Source organism: Lynx canadensis, chromosome X (genome assembly GCF_007474595.2).
Source record: "Lynx canadensis isolate LIC74 chromosome X, mLynCan4.pri.v2, whole genome shotgun sequence".
Lineage (NCBI taxonomy): Eukaryota > Metazoa > Chordata > Mammalia > Carnivora > Felidae > Lynx > Lynx canadensis.
In genome coordinates this window covers 76,096,222-76,120,444 of record NC_044321.2, presented here as the reverse complement: position 1 = coordinate 76,120,444, position 24,223 = coordinate 76,096,222, and positions in this window count along the sequence as shown.

The following is a 24,223-nucleotide window of genomic DNA, read 5'->3' as shown; positions in this document are numbered from 1 at the left end:
GTGGCCCGTCTGGGCTACTTGCACACTGCCAGGCTTGTGATGCTGGGGATCTGGCGTATTAGCTGGGGTGGGAAGGCAAGGTGCACGGCGGCAGGGGGGGCAGGCTTAGCTCGCTTCTCCTTAGGTGATCCACTTCAGGAGGGGCCCTGTGGCAGCCAGAGAACAAACTGAGGGTTGATGGGGGGTGGGAGGGAGGGGAGGGTGGGTGATGGGTATTGAGGAGGGCACCTTTTGGGATGAGCACTGGGTGTTGTATGGAAATCAATTTGTCAATAAATTTCATATATATAAAAAAAATAAATAAATAAAAAATAAAATAAAATAAAATAAAAAGAAAAAAAAAGAAAATGAAAAAAAAAAAAGTCCTTACAAGCCAATGGAAAAAAGACTGTATTATGTCAAAGCGAAATCTAATGAAACGAAAAAAATTTTCGAAAAATGAAAGAAAAAAAAGCTCTAAATCTATAAACAACACACGTAACAGAACAGCTAAAAGCATACAAGAAAAAAAAAAACAATTTTCCCCCACATCACCTATATGACCTTAGGATTGGAAAGCAAAGCAATATACAGCACTTGCTTACTAGAATGTGTTATGGTACAGTTCATTGCCATAAAAAATAGCAGCAATCTACCTCATCATTGAAATGAAATAGAGATCAGTAAATAGGGTTCATAATATCAAAGGGTTTCAATAAGTGGATTTGGATGTCCACTGAATATCAGCTTTTTAGGGTTTAACTGATTATATACATTTAATTGGGCAGCATGTTTGGGCTTGAAACACATTTCAGGTTTAGTCCATTCCTCATATTTGATAGGGGACATCAATTTCATTAGATATATTCTATTTTTTAAAGAAAACTAGCAATAGTGTTTCAAATGATAGTGAACGCTTATTGTAATTTATCACTCTATCAGTATGTAAGGACTGTAACTTTTTGTCTTGGTGATAAAATTCAGTCTTATGTTTACAACAGAAATGGAGACAACATTGCATTATGAAAGAAGTAATGTCAATGGCTTTTTTTCACTCTGCAACAGAATCATAATTTCAGAGTGGAGAGTAGGGGTGCCTGGGTGGCTCAATCAGTTAAGTATTGGAGTCTTGATTTCAGCTCATGTCATGACCTTGTGGTCATAAGATCAAGCCCCACATAGGGCTATGCACTGCGAGTGGAGTCTGCTTAAGATGTCCCTCTCCCTCTGCTCCTCCCTGGATCAAACTCTCACTGTCTCTCTTTTAAAAAAGTGTAGAGTATATGGGGTTCCTGGGTGACACAGTCGGTTAAGCGTCCGACTTCGGCTCAGGTCATGATCTCATGGTGCATGAGTTGGAGCCCCGCGTCGGATTCTGCTGATAGCTCAGAGCCTGGAGCCTGCTTCAGATTCTGTGTCTCCCTCTCTCTCTGCCCCTCCCCCGCTCATGCTCTGTCTCTCTCTAAAATAAATAAACTTTAAAAAATTAAAAATAGGGGCGCCTGGGTGGCGCAGTCGGTTAAGCGTCTGACTTCAGCCAGGTCACGATCTCGCGGTCCGTGAGTTTGAGCCCCGCGTCGGGCTCTGGGCTGATGGCTCGGAGCCTGGAGCCTGTTTCCGATTCTGTGTCTCCCTCTCTCTCTGCCCCCCCCCCCGTTCATGCTCTGTCTCTCTCTGTCCCAAAAATAAATAAACGTTGAAAAAAAATTTTTTTTAAAAATTAAAAATAAATAAAAAATAAAAAATGTAGACTATATCTCTGATTGTTGATACAAGTCTTTTACTAGACAGTTGCTTTGAGCTATAGGCAACATGGGTTAGCAAAGGGATTGGGGGGAGAGAAAGCAATCAAATATCCAAATAGTGAAACATTGTAGAAATTACTGTAGAAAACATGGAAATATCAAGTTGATACCTGACTTCCATTTCTCAGAAATGGCGATTCAGGGTTTATTACATATAAAACCATATTTTTTTTATTTGGCATGGAGGAAATACTATTAAAAGACATTTTCCTCAAAACCCAAATTGTTTTAGGACATCAGGTACCTATAGAATCTATTAATGTTACTATTCTGTGACTCTATTTTCATCTTCAGATCCCAAACAAAGAAAAAAAGGACAAGTTTGGAATAATTTCTTCTCAGTTTAGGAATATGAAGGCTAAAGACAGAAAACAGCAGCTTTATTAGTAATTGAATCTTCAGTCTTAGGAATCATGAAAGCCAAGATTTTTTAAGTTTCAAAGCTATTTTCTATGGTATTCGACCTGGTTCATATACAAAATGGTGGGTGTGATGAAAAACATAGAATAGATCAGATGTAGCCAAAGGATAAAACCCAAGCCTGAGAAAGAAAAATGAACAGAATAACAATGTAAGTCAGCCAAACTGAGCTTAATTTTTATATCAAAGTTGTATGCTTTAGATAGGTCACACGAAGCTTAAATTGCAAGGGCATAATCTTGAATATCAATAATTTATATATTAGTAATGAATTTTGAATCTTCCATAAAGTACACTCTTCTTTTCTTTCCTATTTCATATTGTGGTCTCTGGAAATAGACTGCCTATGTTCGAATCCCAACTCCACAACTTATTGGCTCTGCAACCCTGGAAAAATCACATAATTTCTGTGCTTCAATTTCATAAATATGGGAATACAAGTTTTGTTCTGAGTGTTAAATGATTTAACATACATAAAACACTTAGAATAGTGCTTGACCTATAGCACATAATTTATATATATATATACACACACACATATATATATTACATATACATACATACTATATATATTATATATATATAATATATATACTATATATATTATATATATATATAATTGAAGTCTTGATTTCAGCTCGGGTCATGACCACATGGTCATAAGATCATTAATGAACCTTTATACTCTTTCAGGGTAGCAAATACATTTTTCATTTCATATATATATATACATATAAATTTGTGTTACATATATATACACATACATAATATATATCATATATATCATAATATATACATACATAATATATATCATATATATCCAATATATATCATATATATAATATATCAAATTTATCATATATATATACATACATAATATACAATATGTATACATGTATACATGTATACATACATATTGTATATTATGTGTATATATATATATATATTATATATATGTGTATATATATATTATATATATGATAAATTTGTGTTACAATTGCTAGCAATATATCCATTAGAAGGGTAGATAGTAGAAGAAAAGTAAGAATAGATTGAAATATAAGTTTATATTCATTAATTTAACATTTTCTGAGGTCCTAGTGTGTACTAAATGTGATATTAATGGCCAAGAATACATAGGGTCAATGGAATATTACTAAGCTATAACTAAGAATAAAATCTTACCATTTGCAATGGCATGTACGGAGCTAGAGGGTACTATGTTAAGGAAAATAAGCCAGAGAAAGACAAATGCCATATGATTTCACTCATATGTGGAATTTAGGAAAAAAAACAAATTAGCAAAGGGGAAAAAAAAAGAGAAAAATCAAGAAACAGAGTCTTAGTTATAGAGAACTGATGAATACCAGAAGGGAAGTGGGTGGGGAGATGAGTTAAACAGGTGATGAGATTAAAGAGCGCACTTTTTGTGATGAGCACCAGGTGTTTTATGGAAGTGTTGAATCACTACACTATGTTGTACACCTGAAACTAATATTACACTGTATGTTAACAAACTGGAATTTGAATAAAAACGTAAAAAAGCTGTCAGGAGGGTGGAGGATAGTTTGAAGGTAGAGTATAGGGGAGCAAAATTAAAACCTGAAGTTGGAGATGAGGCCATTTCCATAATAAAGGTATAAAATGACAAGGGTCTAAATTAAGCAATGATTATAGGGATAGAAAGAAAAAAACTAAAGAGATGTTTAGGAGACATAATTCATAGGATTTGGAGATCAGTTTGGATTGGTGGGAAGTGTGAGGGAAAAGTATTAGTGAAAGATGACATCAAGAATTCTACCTCAGGTAAATGAAATAGAGAATATAGGATGAAGAGGAAATTCTGGAGAAGAAATTCACCATTCATTTTAGGTCATGTGAGTTTAAGTTACACATTAAAATATTCACATACTAGACAGTTCTATATATGAGTCTGAATGTCAAGAAAGAAATCTGAGTTGTATATAAAGACTTGAAAACTGACAGCATGTGGTGATAGCTGAAGATAAGAGAAAGTGTGGGTTTAGCTACAAAGAAAAAGAAAAAATTACTTGAGAAATAACACTTAATTGGATACATTTAAAAAGAGGAAATCTGAGAGCGAGGAGGGGTATACAGACACGTAAAGAGAAATCCCCCGGTTTCTCTTAACTTTGTTAAGAGAGTCAAAGAAATAAAAAATTATATAAAAGGTTGAGGTGGCAAATGATGCTATGGTATTAAATAATGCTAATTCACTTCACATGCATTTACTGAGTACAAACAAAATGCCAGATCCTGTTGTAGAGATACAGAAGACAGAAAGAATCCATTTGGTTCATAGATGACCTTCACTAAAGCAGATTTAGGATTTGAGGGCCACATAAAGGTGGTACAAATGTCAATAGGCCAAGGAGAGAATGGTACTAAGGCAGTGGATATAAAACAGAACAATTCTGGAACCTTGATGGACTAACTTAGCATGGAAGGCTTCATACCATAAATACCTAAGAAGACTGGATAAAAGATAATCAGAATTTTAAATATATGTTTAGATATCTATTTTCCCAAGAAACAAAAGGAAATCCCTATGTGCCAGAAGAAATTGAAATGTAGATTAGTAAATACACAAAACCATACTTTGCCAGCCATGTAACATGGGCTAGGATCTTCATGGGATGAATAAGCAGGGAGTAGAATAAAAAAGAGCCCATACTAGCTAGGCAATTTTGTTTTAAATACCCACAAAAAGGACTGTAAACACGACCTTGGGCCTACTCAAGGTGGAGGCAACAGAACTAAGATGTGTCTGATTCCAGAAGGCATAGAAAATCAGAATAGACCAGTAAAGAAACTGAACATGCCATTTAAATACCTACCCTTCCACATATAAACACAATAATGAGCATTATCAAAAATAATGACATGGTTTTAAGTTTTTTACCCACACGTCAATGTGTGTCAATGAGGAATGGATGACTAAGATAAAAGACTTATACACTGGAGATCTCAAGACTAAATAAAGTTTAGCACAGGTGTTAAATGGATGAGTACATAAAAATTGTGTTATTACTTTTAGCGAATAATTATAGAAGTTTGATAAAATGTATTAGGATGTATTGACCTATTACCTAGATTCAGAATGTTGAAGTACCAGAAGTCATGCCTATTGCATTTGTTTTGAGGGGTTACATACAAACACAAAGGCATGCAGAATGAAAAATTTATTGCATTTAAAAAACATTGAAGTCCTATACTAGATAAGTGTATTTTACCTTCAGTTGTAATAATAAAGAAGAGAATTAAGCTGTGCTAATTTTGTTGAAAATTAAAAAAATTTGCTAGCTCTTAAAAATTGTCTTCTAGTCCATTCTATTCGCAGACTATCCCACTTAAATTATAAAGGAAGACTACAGAATCAAAGAATCCTGTTTTAATACCTTTCCATCATCATTTGCTAACTCTAAGCACATGTTTATCTGTAAAATTTATTCCCACTCTATTTATGTGGATGCTATACCACTGATCTATTCAGAATATTAATCTCACAAGCTATAAATACTATAACAAAGGAGATAGTAAGTGTAAATCATGAAATTTTCCTCTGATTGGAAATAGTCTCAAATAACGCCCACATATTAAAATGGAATAAACAAACTGCCTCCAGTCTTATAAGAAAATTTGTATTAAAAAGCACAGAAATAAATTAGACTATTCCTAAGACTTGTTAAATGAAGTGCATAGTGGGATGTATTTGGAATAGTATGAGCTCTATTAAAAAGAGCTTGTTGCTGCAATAGTAGCTATTTACAGTAAATATTTTAGGTGAGAGTCTGGGATTGCAGTGTTTTACACTTCAGAACATATATAAAATAATTATTTTCCTGATACCTTGACATCAGTGATTTTACTTTGGTTTCTTGAATCAGATTTTATACCTTGTGACTAAGTAGGTGGTAGTCATAGACTTAAATAGTTATATACCTCTCATAAGGGTCAAAATCACCCAAATTTTACTAGTTCCTGCTCCATTGAAAGTAGTTTATATGGTATTATGCATGACTCTTGGGGCTTGGTTAAGTGGATTTCCAAATAACTTCTGTTTAACCCCATAAGCACCAATGATTTTTTTATTTTTTTACGTTTATTTATTTTTGACAGAGAGAGAGAAAGAGAGAGCGCAAGCAGGGGAGGAACAGAGAGAGAAGTAGACACAGAATCCGAAGCAGGTTCCAGGCTCTGAGCTGTTGGCACAGAGCCCAAAACGAGGCTCAAACCCACGAACTGTGAGATCATAACCTGAGCAGAAGTCTGATGCTTAACCGAGTGAGCCACCCAGGTGCCTCTTATTTTGTTTAACCTACTTATTCTGAGATGGATACTTTCCAAAATATATTGCATTCTATAAAATTATGTGAAACAATTTAATCTTCTATTAATTGCTTTGAGTTATCATTATCAAATATATGACTACAGATATATATTCAATTGCTCAATAACATTATATAAGTACTGAAGCTAGGAACTCACTGTCTTGAAAAGTCACTTTTATTGGACTGAGTTTTGGTCATTTTTCTCTTTCTCATAAAGTGAAAGAAAAGATTGTACAACTGTCTGCTCTGTGGGGGTAGCATTATCATCGTTCCTTAAGGTGATCAAAATCCAAAGAAGCCTTCTCCTAAGTCATTGCTTTACTTTCCAGAAATCTTTACTGTTGCCTCAAGCCACTTTTTGACTTGTCAGCAGAATTCTGAACATTATCTGCTAATTTTTAGACACCACAATGTATGAAAGTTTGCTTTTTCATTAGAACTATAGCTCTTCAAATTGAAAAAAAGAAGAAAGTCCTATGACTGATATGCGTACACAGTGATGTACCTAAGGACTATTGAGATATATGTGGCTGTCCACCCCTACACACACACACACACACACACACACAGACTTCTATCCCTGCCAAAGAACCTGCTGTCTTAGTGTTTACAGATCTCTTGAGAACTATTGACAATGAAATGGCTGGTAAACTCAGAAGACTACAGAGCATGTAACAATATGATGTCTATTACCTTTTTGTGACTGGTCTTCTTTGGTGTCAAAGTCTCCACCATTTGTTTTCCTTTCTATGTTAATGTTTTCTCCATCCTTTCCTTATGACTTCTATTTCTTTTTTTCAGATTCTTTACCTGAAATATAGATTGTTTTTTCACCTGATGAAGTTTATTCTTTATTGATGAACCAACCAGTAACAGTATGAGGGGGTGACTTGTTCTTGGCTCTTTGCTGCATTTATTCCTGTTTATTGCACAAAGGCTATTCTTTTTCTGTAAAAGACATTTTCTTTCAGCACCCTTTTAGATATTTACAATTTATAGATGTCAGTAAAGCATTTCTCTATTTTCAAATTTATTCCCCCTTGATATTGTGTATTCATTTAAAAGTATTTATTAATTTTCTACCATGTGTCATGCATTATGTTAGATATTGGAGATAAAATCGAGGCCAAGTTAGTCATGATGATTTTTTTCATAAAGCTTCCAGTCCCATGCAAAAGATAGAAAAACACATATTGGCACTAAATTATAACACTGCATGTACCTTTCTTCCTTTCTTATGCTAACAATAAAATAAGTTGTCTAAGAGTGATAAAGAGTTGCCACACCTTTGATACAGCAGCTCAGAATTAATTTTCACATTAATTTACAGGAGATTTTTGTTTTGGTTTTATCAGAAATGCTGGACATAACAAACTTAAAGAAACTCATTGGTAATAATAAAATAATAGTAAGGGTATTTAACACTCCACTTATACCAATGGATAGATCATCTAAGCAGAAAAATCAAGCAGGAAACAATGGCTTCGCAGGATACACTGGACCAATAAGACTTAACAGATATATCAGAACATTTCATCCTAATTAGCAGAATACACATTCTTTTCAAATCCACAGACAACATTCTGCTGAATACGTCACAAACTGGGTGACAAGTCAGCCCTGAACAAGTACAAAAAGATTGAGGTCATACCTTACATATTTTCAGTCCACAATCCTGTGAAACCTGAAGTCAACCACAAGAAAAGATTTGGAAAGGCCACAAATATATGGAGGTTAAAGAACACCCTATTAAAGAATGAATGGTCTAACTAGGAAATTAAAGATGAAATAAAAAGTACATGGAAGAGTTTAAAATGGAAACACAACAGTCCAAAACCTGTGGGATGCACAAAGACAGCCCTAAAAGGAAGTATATTGCAATACATGTCTACCTCAAGTAGCAATAAAAGTTTCAAATACACACCCTAACCTTACATCTACCTAAAAGAGATAGAAAAGAAGGAGCAAATAGCCTACAGTCATCAGAAGAAGAAAAATAATAAAAACTAGAGCAAAATAAATGATATAGAAACAACAACAATAAAAAACAGTACAACAGATCAATGAAACTAAGAGCTGGTTTGCAAAAGAATTAATAAAATTGAGAAGCCCCTACACACACTTATCAAAAAGAAAAAAAGACCCAAGTAAATAAAATCACCAATGAAAAGGAAGATATCAAAACCAACATCACAGAAATACAAACAATGATAAAAGAATATTATGAAAAAAATATATGCCAACAATCTGGGCAATCTGGAGGAAACAGATATATTCCTAGAAATATACAAGCTGAAACAGGAAGAAATACAAAATTTGAACATACCCATAACCAGTAAAAAAAATGAATCAGTAATCAAAAATCTCCCAGCAAGCAAAAGTTCAGATACATACGACTTCCCAGGGAAATTCTACCAGACATTTAAAGAAGAGTTATTACCTATTCTTTTCAAACTATTCCACAAAATAAAAATGGAAGGATAACTTCCAAACTCATTCTATGAGGCCAGAATTACCTTGATTCCAAAACCAAAGACCCTACTAAAAAGGAGAATTACAGGCCAATATACATGATGAACATGGATGTAAAAATTCTCAACAAGATACTAGCAAATCGAATTCAACGGTACATTAAAAGAATTATTCATCATGATTAAGTGGGATTTATTCATGGGGTGCAGGGGTGATTCAATATTTGCAAATTAAACAACATGATAAAATGCATTAAAAAATAATAAAGGGTGCATGGGTGGCTCAGTCAGTTTAGCATATGACCCTTGATTTCAATTCAAGTCATGATATCACAGTTCTGTGATCAAGCACTGTGCTGGGCTCTATTCTGGGCATGGAGCCTTCTTAAGATTCTCTCTCTTCCTCTCTTTCTGCCTTTCCCTACTTGCTCTCCCTCTCTCAAAAGAAAAATAATAATAAAAGAAAGAATAAGAATCATATGATCGTGTCAATGGAGAAAGAAAAAAAACATTTGATAAAATACAGCATCCTTCTTGATAAAAACTGTCAATAAAGTAAGAGTGGTGGAACATACCTCAACATCATAAAGGCCTCAACATCATAAAAGCCATATACAGAAGACTCACAGTTTTATCCTCAATGGGGAAAAACTGAGAGCCTTTCCCCTATATTCAGGAACAAGACAAGGATGTCCACTCTCACCATTATTTGACATAGTACTGGATGTCTTCCCTCAGTAAGCAGACAACAACAACAACAACAACAACAACAACTAAAATGCATCCAAATTGGCAAGGAAGAAATCAAACTTAGTCCTCAGAGATGGCACAATACTCTATGTGGAAAACCTAAAAGACTCCACCAAAAAAATTGCTAGGATTGATACACGAATTCAGCAAAGTCACAGGATATAAAATCAACATACAGAAATCTGTTGCACTTCTATACACCAATAATGAAGTAGCAGAAAAATAAATCAAGAAATAGATCCCATTTGCAATTGCACCAAAAACCGTAAGATAACTAGGAATAAACCTAACCAAAGAGATAAAAGGTCTGTACTCTGAAAACTATGCAACACTTATGAAAGAAATTGAAGATGACAGAAAGAAATGGAAAAAATATTCTATGCTCATGGATTGGAACAACAAATATTATTAAAATGTCTATATTACCCAAAGCAATCTACACATTTCATGCAATCCCTATCAAAATGCCACCAGCATATTTTGCAGAGATAGAAAAAAAATCCTAAAATTTGTATGGAACCACAAATGACCCTGAAGGGACACAGCAATCCTGAAAAAAAGAAAAGCAAAACTGGAGACATCACGGTTCCAGATTTCAAGTTATATTATAAATATGCAGTCATTAAAACAATATGGTACTGGCACAAAAACAGACACATAGATCTGTGAAACAGAATAGAAAACCCATAAATGGACCAACAACTATATTGTCAAGTAATTTTTGACAAAGCAGGAAAGAGCATTCAATGGAAAAAAGACACTCTCCTCAACAAATGGTGTTGGGAAAACTGGATAGCAACATGCAAAAGATTGAAACTGGACCACCTTCTTACACCATACACACACAAAAAATTCAATATGGATGAAAGACCTAAATGTGAGACAGGAAACCATCAAAATCCTAGAGGAGAACACAGGCTACAACATCTCTGATCTCAGCTGGAGCAATTTCTTACTAGTCATGTCTCCAGAAGCAAGAGAACCAAAAGCAAAAATGAACTATTGGGACTCCATCAAGATACAAAGTTTCTGTACAGCAAAGGAAACATTCAACAAAATTGAAAGGTGGCTTCAGGAATTTGAGAAGATATTTTCAAATTACAAATCTGATAAAGGGTTACTTTCCAAAAGTTATAAAGAACTCATCAAACTTGACACTTAAAAATAAATAATCCAGTGAAGAAATGGACAGAAGACATGAATAGACACTTTTCCAAAGAAGACATCCAGATGGCTAACAGACACATGAAAATATGTTCAACATCACTCATCATCAGGGAAATACAAATCGAAACCATGATCATATACCACCTCACACCTGTCAGAATGGCTAAAATTAAAAACACAAGAAACAGCAGGTGTTGACAAGGATGCAGATAAAGGTGGACCCTCTCTTGCACTATTTGTTTGAATGCAAACTGGTGTAGCCACTATGGAGAACATATGGAGGTTCCTCAAAAGTTAAAAATAGTACTACCCTACAGTCCAGCAATTGCACTACTAAGTATTTACCTAAAAGGCACAAAAATATAGCTTCAAAGGGGTACATGCACCCCAATGTTCATAGCAGCATTATCAACAGTAGCCAAACTATGCATAGAGTCCAAATGAGGTACATCAAGTACATCAATTAATGAATGGATAAAGAGGTTACACACACACACACACACACACACACACACACACACACACTGGGATAGTACTCAGCTATGATAAAAATTAAATCTTGCCATTTTTAACTAAGTGGGTTGAGCTAGAGTATATTATGCTAAGTGAAATAAGTCATCCAGAGAAAGACAAATTCCATATTATTTCACTCATATGTGGAATTTAAGAAACAAAACAGATGAACATATAGGAAGGGGGAAAAGAAGGAGGGTAACAAACCATAAGAGACTCTCAAAGATAGAGAACAAACTAAGGTTGATACTGGGGGATGGCCTGGATGGGTGAGGGGTATTAAGCAGAGCACTTACTGTGATGAGCACTGGATGTTGTATGTAAGTGATGAGTCACTGAATTCTACTCCTTAAATCAAAATTTAACTGTATTTAACTAACTGAAATTTGAATAAAAATTTGCAAAGAAAAAAAATAATTAAAAAATATTAAAAAAAAGAAAAAAGTCCTGAATCGAAGTTTGATATGTCTTTATTCATTAGAAAAGTGAATATGCCCATACATAAAGTCTTGCTTTTAACCTTTCTTTCTACTCTCATGTGTTTCAGGCACTTGTCATAGAGATATTTATTTCCAGGCATAATTTTTAATGTTTGCGTTTTATGGCCAAAAAAGCAGGTAATAGGTTTTGAAATAATTTCTGGAGAACCTGAAAATTATATTCCTGAATACATGAGCAGCTTGATGAATTTAAAAGAAGAAAAGTAGCGACGCTGAACATCTTTTCATGTGCCTGTTGGCCATCTGGATGTCTTCTTTAGAGAAGTGTCTATTCATGTTTTCTGCCCATTTCTTCACTGGGTTATTTGTTTTTCGGGTGTGGAGTTTGGTGAGCTCTTTATAGATTTTAGATACTAGCCCTTTGTCCGATATGTCATTTGCAAATATCTTTTCCCATTCCGTTGGTTGCCTTTTAGTTTTGTTGGTTGTTTCCTTTGCTGTGCAGAAGCTTTTTATCTTCATAAGGTCCCAGTAATTCACTTTTGCTTTTAATTCCCTTGCCTTTGGGGATGTGTCGAGTAGGGGAAGGGAAAAAAAAAAAAAAAGAACAGAGGTTAGAGTGGGAGAGAGCCAAAACGTAAGAGACTGTTAAAAACTGAGAACAAACTGAGGGTTGATGGGGGGTGGGAGGGAAGGGAGGGTGGGTGATGGGTATTGAGGAGGGCACCTTTTGGGATGAGCACTGGGTGTTGTATGGAAACCAATTTGTCAATAAATTTCATATAAAAAAATAATAAAATAAAAAAAAAGAAGAAAAGTGTTTATAGTTCTTCTCTGTAAAAAAAAATAACAGTGTATAAATAAAATTGATGTATCTTATGGATGGTTTTAATATCACCTATTCCTTAATTCTAGAGTCTCTTTGTCAAATCAAAAAGTCAATGGAAATACTAGCAGCTTAGTATATTATTAATTATAAGCCTTTGGGTAGTAACTGAATCAAATAAGTATTTATTGAACATCCATTGTATATCTGTGGCAGCCTATTGTTAGGAACTATGAATGATCAAGGATAAGATGTCTGGTAGATGATGCAATCAGAAATGTAGTGACCTGAAAGACAAAACTAAAATTGATGAAGCATTTATATATTATCTAGATTCTGCTCTAAATCTACAGCTTGGATTTAAAGATAACCATATTCAATTTGACCTACTTGTGACTTCCATAATTTTAGGAGTATAGTTGACAGAAAAGTATTGAACTTGTATCTAGAGACCTGAATTTCAGTTGCAACTTTCTCTAATTTGGGGCAGTTCACTCCAGCTCTTTGAGCTTTAGTTCCTTTGTCTTTAAAAGAGGGAAAATATAACTTGCCCTGCAAACCTCACAGGATGGCTCTGAGAATCATATAAATGAAAGTGCTTTGTGATCTAATGTTATGTCTATGAATGTAACATCTTCTTTTCATATATTTATTTGTTAACAAGTGTATTGTGGTTACTTTGGAGTATTTACTTGAGACGAAACAAATGTGGAACTCTCTTGTACTATTTATTATATAGCCATTCCATCCCTTTTGCAAATTTGATCAAGCTTGTCATATTCTAGAATTCATAATGGACACTACACTGCTATGTACTTTGTACTTTAAGGAAAATACCTACAAAAATGATTTCACATTTGAATTATAGTTTCAAGTTTTTATTTTTTTCTAATTAACAGAGAGGTGCTTCAGTGCCAAACACGTGTGTGTTTTTTAAGCATAAAGTGAATGTGTCATAATCCTCCAAAAGTAGCCAAAATGCGATTTTTTAAAAGGTAAGGCCTAGTGGTGTTCTCTGCCCACAAGAATATGTATTGCTATTTAATTGCTAACAAATTGTCAACCTCTGTCTCTGTGCATTTTTTATCCTGAAAAACTATGTGCATAATTTCCTATGTTTAATGGAAGTTATAATACTAATCACTAAGTGTTTTGATGCAAGAGTATAATTTACCCATTTTCCAGCCATATAAATAAATAAATATCCTTTGACATTTGTGGTCTTCCTTTTATTTACTCTTTTTCCTTTTTTTGGTGTTCTTTTTCTTGTTAAAGTTATCTTTTCTGTAACCATCCCACCCTCCCCCATGCCCCAGCCACTCCATGATATTTTTCAGTTTCATGTTTTATTGTGTTTACTAAATTTAATTCTTCTCCAGTGTTTTCTACAATAGGCTTTTCTTTTCAAAATAAGACTTTAATTAAAATTAGATTGTCTTCTGGGCAGTAGGGGTTTGCTTCATTCTACTTGGATTTGTTTTGCTGGATGCATTTGTCAAGAACATGCAAGTTGGGAAAATTAAACCAAATAATTTCCCCATTAACATTATCTACTATTTAATGTTTTCTCACTCAAATGATTCGAGTCTCTTTTACCTTCCTTCCTTCCTTCATTCCTTTCTTCCTTCCTTCCTTCCTTCCTTCCTTCCTTCCTTCCTTCCTTCTCTCTTTTTTTTGCATGGGGGAGGAAGAGAAGAGGAAAAGAAAAGGAAAGTAGGATTGCGAAGGATCAAGTGGGGCCAAGGAATGCAACCCACTGCAATGGAATGCTGACCACTTCGCCACCATTCTAGCAAAGAAGGGCCAAGACTCCCACAGAATCAAAAATCTAGGGTTCGTTCATTTTGTTTCCAATATAATTTTCATAGAAGAAAAATAAGGTGAAATATGATCTCTGACATAACTCCCTTCTTTCCCCACATCCCCAAAACTATATTGGCAGTAGTTACATTATTATATAATGTCAGATTGTTTCCATAGGAGTGTCCTTGCTTCATGCAGTGATGCCCTACATAACTCAACCTATCCAGGTAATAATTTTACAGAGCTCTTCATTTAAAGGCTGCCGTGGATATGGCTATAGCAAAGATGGTATAGTTTCTAATTGAGATTTGCTTTCTGAATATATTGTTGGTATTTATTTCACTAGGCAAGTGTGATCCTTCACAGTAGGAAACATTTTTTGAATGCCATTTTGAAAAATGATATAAAGTTCATTTGCACAGTTTATATTCTCAACAACATCTTTTTGGAATATATATATAAGTGCAACCATGTATATGGACATTTGAAACAATTTGGGGTTAAACTGCCTGCCAAGGACATTTGGAGACATGAGAGACACAGAAATAAAAACCAAGAAAGGAGTAAGTATGTTTAAGTGACTCAAAAATTGAGTAGCCATCTCTCTTTTTTTTTCTTTACAAAAAGAAAGAGAGGATATTCCATTAATATTTCTCCTAAGTAAATAAAGTCTTTGGTATTGGCACCCTCAAAGCACAGACAATTGCGTGTGTGTGTGTGTGTGTGTGTGTGTGTTTCTAAAATGGATTCTGGTTCAGTCTGTCTCACTAGCTTGTTTCCCCTTTCTCTTTCTTTGAAAACACACACACACACACACACACACACACACACACATTCCTTTTAAAGATATAGTTTCTTCCTCCCATGTGCCAGAATAAATCTCTAGTTTGGAGAAATATTTTAGTACTGATTTTAAGTCTCACTGTCCCCATAGGTTCTGCTCCCCTGACTTGTGCTAGATAACACAACAATGACCTGAACTCAAAGTTTTAAAACCCATAGAAATTTCTTCTGGCTGTGAATTACTGTCACTGACATTTTGATGCTGATATATTGTAGGTGAAATCCGTAAATGCAGTCCTAAATTTCAGGCATTTGGATTTGTCAGTTTAATTCAGGCATTGCCTTAGTTAATGCTCAATGTACTGTATTTATGCAAAAAGAGAGGGGGAAGACGGTAGCAAAAGACATTTTCATTCTGCTATGAATATTATCAGAGTTTTGCGGTATTATAATCAGTGCATGCAGAATAGTACCACTCCAAACAGTAAGCTGGAGTTGCAGTCTGGCAAAATAAGCCATTAAAAGCTCATGAGCTTACTGCTATTCACCTGGTGGATTCTCTTCATCACAAAGTTGAGTGAGTCCATTAAGCTTATGTAACACAAGCTTCAAGGTGATATGGAAAGCTCTTAAAAAATAAACTAAATTTCTAAATCAGGAGTATGCATTATGTGCCATACACTGAAATAAGCCAACAGTTCTACCTATAGTGGTACAATAATGATAATCACATTCACATTTTTATTTTATTTTATTTTTTTTGAAATTTATTGTCAAATTGGTTTCCATACAACACCCAGTGCTCATCCCAAAAGGTGCCCTCCTCAATACCCATCACCCACCCTCCCCTCCCTCCCACACCCCATCAACCCTCAGTTTGTTCTCAGTTTTTAACAGTCTCTTATGCTTTGGCTGTCTTCCACTCTAACCTCTTTTGTTTTCCTTCCCCTCCCCCATGGGTTTCTGTTAAGTTTCTCAGGATCCACATAAGAGTGAAACCATATGGTATCTGTCTTTCTCTGTATGGCTTATTTCACTTAGCATCACACTCTCCAGTTCCATCCATGTTGCTACAAAGGACCATATTTCATTCTTTCTCATTGCTACGTAGTACTCCATTGTGCATATAAACCACAATTTCTTTATCCATTCATCAGTTGATGGACATTTAGGCTCTTTCCATAATTTGGCTATTGTTGAGAGTGCTGCTATAAACATTGGGGCACAAGTGCCCCTATGCATCAGTACTCCTGTATCCCTTGGGTAAATTCCTAGCAGTGCTATTGCTGGGTCATAGGGTAGGTCTATTTTTAATTTTCTGAGGAACCTCCACACTGCTTTCCAGAGCGGCTGCACCAATTTGCATTCCCACCAACAGTGCAAGAGGGTTCCCATTTGTCCACACCCTCTCCAGCATCTATAGTCTCCTGATTTGTTCATTTTGGCCACTCTGACTGGTGTGAGGTGATATCTGAGTGTGGTTTTCATTTATATTTCCCTGATGAGGAGCGACGTTGAGCATCTTTTCATCACATTCACATTTTAAAAGCAAAACATTTAAAAGTACATTTCCTTCACAGTACTACACACACACACACACACACACACACACAAACAAAATCAGTATTCCAGCTTTGCTTTGAAAGAACTGAACTGAAACTAGCAGTCAGGAAGTGCTGTATGGTTTGCAAGTGTTGTCATCAATTATAAATCCTAATCCAGCCCTTGATAGGCAAGTGAAGAAGAAATTGAGTTTTTCAGGTGTTTTGCTATAATGAAATGCAGAATGTAAGAAATGTAAGCATGTACCAATATTTTCATAGATATAGGATCTCATCTATTTTAGTACCCAGTTTAGTGCAAGGAAAATACAGTACATTCATCAAAAGTAGTAAAGGGTGTTAAAAATGAATATGTGGACCTATGACATCATTGAACACATTGATTAGTGCTGGGTTTTTTTTACATGCCTGAGCACTTTAAAAAGCAATCCAGCTATAGGCCCAGTTTAGAAGAGTAAAGTGAAGTAAACAGTTACTCCTTTTACTTCCATGCAGTGTGTGTTTTAATGGACACTAGAACAAAGACTTAACCTGATTCAGTCAAACTATGAAATGTCCAGTGCTGTGACTCCAAGAGTGTCTGAGTTTGCAGCCAAGTGTAATTGAGTGAACCATTATTCCAAATGTCCTTTAAGCTGTACCTAATTTTGATCAAAATGGTAGTAAAATTACCCAAGAGGAAGAAACTAGTATTTTCCAGATTAATCCTAGCTTTCATAAGAAACTTCATTGCCGTTAATAAAAATTAAGCTTCTTCTCAACAGACCATGGATACCTATGTTTTTCCTTTTTGAAAGAGGTATCTTCTGAGCTTTCATCTGTTAAACAGCAGTTCCTCCTTGGAACCTGACCACTAGTTCTATACAGTTGTGCGTGTTTAGGGAAATGAATAATTTGCTTCAGGAGAAAAGTTGTTTCTTATCCTGTTATAACATGAGCTTGAGCTTTGTTCTCCATAACCCAGATTCCCATGACAACAGCAATAGTGACCTTGCCTTAAGGTCCAGGAGCATATGAAGCAATCAAATAAAATGAATTCAGATTTCTGGTGGATATTTTCAGGTGCATTTTAATGTTTTAGCCTCAAATTTCTCTCTTACCAAACTGATGATTACAATCCTGAAAAAGGATATCTATAAATAGTATTCCTTATATAAGATCCACTCAGGGGCGCCTGGGTGGCGCAGTCGGTTAAGCGTCCGACTTCAGCCAGGTCACGATCTCGCAGTCCGTGAGTTCGAGCCCCGCGTCAGGCTCTGGGCTGATGGCTCGGAGCCTGGAGCCTGTTTCCGATTCTGTGTCTCCCTCTCTCTCTGCCCCTCCCCTGTTCATGCTCTGTCTCTCTCTGTCCCAAAAATAAATAAAAAACGTTGAAAAAAAAATTTATAAGATCCACTCAAACAGAATGACATTTTTTTTTCCCATTGGGACAAGCGGCCAAGGGAGTGACAAAAAATTAGTTTGTAGGGACTTTGGCACCAAATACATTCCAGGAAATTACTCCAAACCTCACTATTGTAATGGACTCTAAATTTTCAGCAAATGAAAACCACACTGCACCAGCCAATTGGTAATAAATTTAAAAAAAAAAAAACAGAAGATGATTTCAGAGAAAGAAATTGTAGCCATGGAACAACATATTTATTTCTAAGATCAATGGGACATATCTGTCTTACCAGAATAGGATACATTTCTGGAAAATAAAGTAATGATCTTAGAAGGTGGAACAGAGACTCTTTTTAATATCTTCCTCCTACTGCTTCTTAGAGGAATGAGATGAGAATTAAATGCTGTAGGTCTCTTGGAGGTTTTAAGATGGAAGCTAAAATATAGCATTTATAATTCAAATCTTTCTGACTTTCAAATCTTTTGAATTTATGAAAAATGCATAGCATTTATATCCACTCAGTATACTATATTTATAGCTTATGTATTTGAGAAATTCCCATTACAAAACAATTGTTTGTGTTTCTTTACATTATGCATGCACAATAGATAAGCATTAACACATGAAAACAAAATACATCCTGGTTATCTAGCACAAGTACAATAAACATTGATAGATTCTGTAACAGGTCAATAAACCAAGGTTTGCTAAAACCTTGGTTTGCTTACGAGAGCAAAGAGATTCCAATGTCAAGAATACTTTTGGAGAAATACCATGTTTTTCCTTTAAATTTTCAATCACATGAAGATAAGGGTGTTCTTGTTTGCCCCATCATTTCTACAAAAGAGCTTTTTTTTTAATATATGAAATTTATTGTCAAATTGGTTTCCATACAACACCCAGTGCTCATCCCAAAAGGTGCCCCAGAACTAGACCCACAAACATATGGCCAACTAATCTTTGACAAAGCAGGAAAGAACATCCAATGGAAAAAAAACAGTCTCTTTAACAAATGGTGCTGGGAGAACTGGACAGCAACATGCAGAAGGTTGAAACTAGACCACTTTCTCACACCATTCACAAAAATAAACTCAAAATGGATAAAGGACCTGAATGTGAGACAGGAAACCATCAAAACCCTAGAGGAGAAAGCAGGAAAAGACCTCTCTGACCTCAGCCGTAGCAATCTCTTACTCGACACATCCCCAAAGGCGAGGGAATTAAAAGCAAAAATGAATTACTGGGACCTTATGAAGATAAAAAGCTTCTGCACAGCAAAGGAAACAACCAACAAAACATAACTTTTTTAAAGGTTTTATTCTACTTACATTTCTGCTTCCGTATGCATTTAACAGGTATATGGGTAGTTTTGAATAATATACAACGTGTAATATTTTGACAGACAATAATCTGTCATTTATTCCTTGTAAATTCACTAAGTCTATGAAAGCAAATCGCAATTTTGGATTTCTGTCAAACCCTTTGCATATCTTCAGGGCGCCTGGGTGACTCAGTCAGTTGAGTGACCAACTGAAGCTCAGGTCATGATCTCATGGTTTGTGAGTTCCAGCCCAGCTTTGGGCTCTGTGCTGGCAGCTCAGAGCCTGGAGCCTGCTTCGGATTCTGTGTCTCCCTCGCTCTCTGCCCCTGCCCCACTCATGCTCTGTCTCTCTCTGTCTCAGAAATAAATAAACATTAAAAAAAACCCTTTGCATATTTTCATAGTAAATCAGAACTTGGGTATTTAACACAGGTGTTTCTGTAATAGCACTACTTTAGGAAAATTCAGTGCTCAATGGTTCTCAAGCACTTCCACCTGTCCAGTGTATTTGGTCCATTATTAGTATAGCGAGTGAAATTATAAAATGTATAAAATGTTAACTGGTTAAAGACTACGTTTTGCTTATTCTGATTCTGATTAGGTTTTTCTTATCACTTCATTCACGTTAAGCACATTTTACCACCCTGAAAAAATGTTGAAGTTGTTAACGATATATTTAGCAAGACATACAGATGTTATATATTCAATAAGACTTTTTGAATTTAAGGATCAAATAGTTTTATATGTTATAAATCTAATTTTGAACACAAATGAAGCAAGATAGAAAGCCAGTGGACTATTGCAGGAATATAGTTCCATGCTATACTGTTCCAAACAATGCTGAGATGATAGGTCATTGCAAAGTGTTAAATGATTCTAAAAATCATTCAAAAAGCCTTTTTTGAGCATAAGTAGCTATGGAGAATGAGAGGGTGGTGCTTAGCATTGTGTTATGAGAAAATGCAAGGTCCTTGCCCCCTCAAAAAAATTTACCATTTAGTTTGGAATGCAAAACTAACATGGGAAACAATTAGGGAACAAGTAGATGCTAAAGCTTCACAAATGAGGTGAAACTGGAGGTTAACTTTAGAAAACTTGCAAAGAAAAAAGATGATCTCAAGGTTGGAGGGGACAACAATTAGCACTAGAAAATGTATGAAGGCAAGAATAAACATGAAGAAAGTCTTGAAAATAATAGCTTGAGGGACTGGAAAAATGAGCTACCATCTTTGCTATACTCAAAATGACCTGAACTGAAATAAAAGGTTGGACGCTTGACTGAGCCACTCAGGTGTCCCTCATATATAAGTATTTGGCTGAAGCTTTTGAGGGCCTAAATTTGTTATCTCTAAAGGAAATAGTGAGCTACGGGTTTTAAGTCTATTCAAACTGCCCTTCAAATGTAAATTCTATAGACAAAATATATCAGTTGTGGAAGAGGTAAGACAATAAAACATATGAACTTTTCTTAATGAACTTACAAGATAATTACCTCAAGTCAACCAAGGGATGACTGGAGAAATTACAAGAAAAGGCAGTCAGTAAGAACTGAAAATATTTAACACTATGCCTAAGTCTAAAACCAGACGGTGGAATACTGAGAAAGTGTACAATGAAAATTATATATATCCAAATAATGATAAAATAATAAAACTAAAAGAAATCAGGAGAACAGAGAAAGAATGTAGAGTCAAGGGGCAGAACTGATTCACTGATTGCCTTATCTGTAACAGCATGAATGAAAGAATATCATTTAAAACTTGGCAGGGCAAGTAATAGAACACAGTAGTGTATGTGAATAGTAGGAGTATTTCATTTATGTCCTTGCAGGAAGGAGTATTATATCACTGACATAGTTTAGAATTTCTAGTGCATGGTAATTATAAAAGAGATATATTCAGGAAGTTTTATTATTGTTTTAAAATTCCTTATAGACAATGTACTCCCTTATTTCTGTACTAAGGATGGACCACTTCCATTGTTTCCCCTTGATATGCCACCAGTTGGAGTGTAAGCATAACAAACACTATGTAAATAAACACCAAGAAAAATAATATTACTGACTAAAATTGATTGATGATAAGATGATAAGGAAATAATAAGTAACAGGAGATATGCTAATTTTATTATTGCTTTCAGTAGGAAACTAAGAGATACTAATTTGAAGAAACAGAGAACCAAGGTATTATGTAAAATCATATATACAGTAAAACATTGGATTGTGAGTAACTTGTTCTGTGAATGTTCCACAAGATGAGCAAACATTTCTAACAAATTTTAACTTGATAAGTGAGTGATGTCTTTTAACTTGATAAGTGAGTCTTGCAATACGAATATTTGTGATGCTGAACATCACATGATCACAACTGAGCTGGTGGTTCATATCTCTCACTCTCGCTACAAGATTGTGGGTGATCTTCTCCCATGCTCGGATACTTAGTCTCAGGCCATGGTGTTTGGAAAATCAATGATTTTTCAGAATGTTGAAAGGTGCCCATAACTGGCACTAGTGCATTTTTTATCACTTCAACTCACCTATGGACAGTCCTTTGCTTTTACATACAAGAGTAAGCTTAGGAATGCTTTGCTTCATTCTAGGTCATGCTGCCTGAAAATATGGACCCTTTCCTCTGCTGTCTTATCGCCAGTTACATTAAATATAGTATATGGCAAGAATTTAATAATACTGTACTGTAGTCAACATACAGTGAGTGTAGGGGCGCCTGGGTGGCACAGTCGGTTGAGCGTCCGACTTCAGCCAGGTCACGATCTCGCGGTCCGTGAGTTCGAGCCCCGCGTCAGGCTCTGGGCTGATGGCTCGGAGCCTGGAGCCTGTTTCCGATTCTGTGTCTCCCTCTCTCTGCCCCTCCCCCGTTCATGCTCTGTCTCTCTCTGTCCCAAAAATAAAATAAACGTTGAAAAAAAAATTAAAAAAAAAAACATACAGTGAGTGTATACAATGGCCCCCATGCAGAAAAAAAGATTGAAAAGAAAGGTGGCAAGAAGAAGGAGATGATTATGGTGGAAGCTAAGAAGGAAATCATCAAGAAGTATGAACAAGGTGTGTGAGTGGCTGAAATTACAAGACTTTGTAAGAAGTCTACATTGACCATTTGCACAATATTAAAGAATAAAGAAGAAAGAAGGCTAGATGCAGCAAAATGAGTCACAAGACTATCAAAGCAATGGACATGTGTTCTGGAAGATGTAGAAACGTTCTGGTTTGGAAAAACAAGAAGCAACTAGCAGGTTATATTGTGACCCAGAACTTGATCTACGAGAAAGCAAAAGCTTCATACACCGACCTTGTAAGTAAACTGCCAGATATGGCAACAGAAAATGAAGAAGGCTTCAAGGCAAACAGGTAATGGTTTGATAATTTTAAGAGAAGTGGCATCCATAGTGTTGTGAGGCACGAAGAGGCTGCAAGTTTGGATGCTAAAGAAGCTGGGGTGTTCACTACAGAGTTCCAGAAGCTCATGTTTCCCAAGTGTTACCTGCTGGAGCAAGTTTTTAACTGTGATGGAACATGGATTTTTGGAAAAAGATGCCAAATAGGACCTACATTACAGAAGAAGAGAATGCAATGCCCGGTTACAAGCCCATGAAAGACTGTCTCAGCCTCTTGTTTTGTGCTAATGCAAGCGGGGATTTCAAAGCCAAGACCCTACTCATGTATCATTCCAAGAATCCATGAGCCTTCAAGAAATGCAATGTGAAGAAGAGCCACTTAAACATTATGTGGAGGTCCAACAGAAAGGCTTGGGCCACTCATATCTTGTTCATTGAGTGTATCAATGAGGTCTTCAGTCCTGCAGTGAAGAAATACCTTTTAGATGAGAATCTGCCACTCAAAACCTTGCTGGTTATGGATAATGCTCCTGTTCATCTTCCAGGCTTTTAGGAAGTCTTACTAGAGTAATTCCAGCTCATTAAGAACAAGTTCCTTCTTCCCAACATCACTCCAATCCTCCAGCCCATGGATCAGCAGGCCATTTTAAACTTTAAAATGGTTTACACCAAAGCACTATTTCAGCGATGCTTTGAGGTGGCTTAAGGAACAAACTTTACCCTCCGAGAGTTTTGGAAAAATCATTTCCACATTGTGAACTGCCTCAAGATCATTGATAAAGCCTGGGATGGGGTCACCAAGAGAACCTTCATTTCTGCTTGGAGAAAACTTTGGTATGATTGTGTTCTTGGACATGACTTAGAGGGGTTTGCTCAGTAATAAGAACTGCCAGTTGTAAATGAAATTGTGTCCTTGGCAAAGACCATGGGAATGAAGTTGAATGAGGATGACATTCAAGAGCTGGTGGAGAAACATGGCCAGGAGCTGGCCACCAAAGAACTGATGGATCTGCTTTGGTAGCAACACTAAGAGGTTATGGAGGAGATCTTGTATGCAGAAGAGGAGGAGAAAAAGGTGGAGGAATACCTCACTTCAGATGATATTAGGGAGATGTGTAAAATGTGGGAAACAGTGCAAAATTTTGTAGAAAAGCACCACCTGAATAAGGCTGTAGCAGTGTGAGTGATGAATCTGTTAAATGACAATGCAAGGTCACATTTCCACAAAATCCTCAAAAGGAGGCAAAAGCAAGTGTCATTGAATAGGTTCCTTTTTAAATTTGCACAAAAAGA